Raw genomic sequence first — 1,556 nt, forward strand, 5'->3', positions numbered from 1 at the left:
GTGTGACGAAGGGCTGGAGTGATGAGACCTACTTTCTATTAAATCAGAGCAGGTTCGGGGAACTGTCACGGGGAACGAGCAAACTGTGGTTGTCAGCTAACTGGTGAGTGGCCAGGAGGGGCCTGGCCCTGTGGCACTCAGCCAGTGCCCCTCCCCTGCCTTCCTGGGCCCCCTTAGCTCCAGATCTTTGCTGCCTGAGCTGAGAGGGGCTGGTGGTGAGCCCCAGGGACAGCAGAGCGCAGCTCCTGGAGGAGGTGGGCGGACAGCGGGGAGCAGAGCCGCCGGGACGGGAGGACCGTGGGAGCAGGAATGTGGCCGCACACCAGTGTGTGGGCAGCGGAGACCTGGCGAGAGGCCCACAGAGACTGCCTCCTGCAGCGGGCGGTGCGGCCAGGTCTGACGTGCCGGGAGGACTGGGAGGAAGAAAACAAGACAAACGTTGACGCCTGTTTGTGCTAGAAAGGAACACCTCGCGGGGCCCAGTTCCTCCTCACCCTAAACCCCAGGCTCCTGGCCTTCCTCCCTGCTCCCAGCTACTCCTCCCGCCTGGAGACCAGGGCCGGAGAGTCCCAGGAGGGCGCAGTGCGGGGGCGGGGGCAGAGGAGACGGGCTGCACAGCCTGGCTGAGGGAGGCTGAGGGTGAGCTCCCGTGGGGGACGCAGGCAGGACGCTGCGGCTCCATGGCGGAACGCCTGCCCCTCTGCTCCGTGTGGTCTTTCTGAGATCTTCCCATGGACGTCCACTGAACCTGTAATGCAGACACCGTCCGAAATGCCCCATTGACAGGTGGGGACATTGCGGGTCAGAAAAGTTTGGTGCAAGGCCCACAGCTGGGAGGTGAGCTGGGACTGGGGCCAGGCCCCATCCCTTATCAACTCTCTCCAGGGCAGGCTGCCCCTGACCTCCACCTGGGGAGGCTGCCCCTGACCTCCACCTGGGGAGGCTGCCCCTGACCTCCGACCTGGGGAGGCTGCCCCTGACCTCCGCTCGCGGGGCCCAGTTCCTCCTCACCCCAAACCCCAGGCTCCTGGCCTTCCTCCCTGCTCCCAGCTACTCCTCCCGCCTGGAGACCAGGGCCGGAGAGTCCCAGGAGGGCGCAGTGCGGGGGCGGGGGCAGAGGAGACGGGCTGCACAGCCTGGCTGAGGGAGGCTGAGGGTGAGCTCCCGTGGGGGACGCAGGCAGGACGCTGCGGCTCCATGGCGGAACGCCTGCCCCTCTGCTCCGTGTGGTCTTTCTGAGATCTTCCCATGGACGTCCACTGAACCTGTAATGCAGACACCGTCCGAAATGCCCCATTGACAGGTGGGGACATTGCGGGTCAGAAAAGTTTGGTGCAAGGCCCACAGCTGGGAGGTGAGCTGGGACTGGGGCCAGGCCCCATCCCTTATCAACTCTCTCCAGGGCAGGCTGCCCCTGACCTCCACCTGGGGAGGCTGCCCCTGACCTCCACCTGGGGAGGCTGCCCCCTGACCTCCACCTGGGGAGGCTGCCCCTGACCTCCACCTGGGGAGGCTGCCCCTGACCTCCGACCTGGGGAGGCTGCCCCTGACCTCCG

Source organism: Myotis brandtii, unplaced genomic scaffold, assembly GCF_000412655.1.
Source record: "Myotis brandtii unplaced genomic scaffold, ASM41265v1 scaffold130, whole genome shotgun sequence".
In the NCBI taxonomy this organism is placed as follows: domain Eukaryota; kingdom Metazoa; phylum Chordata; class Mammalia; order Chiroptera; family Vespertilionidae; genus Myotis; species Myotis brandtii.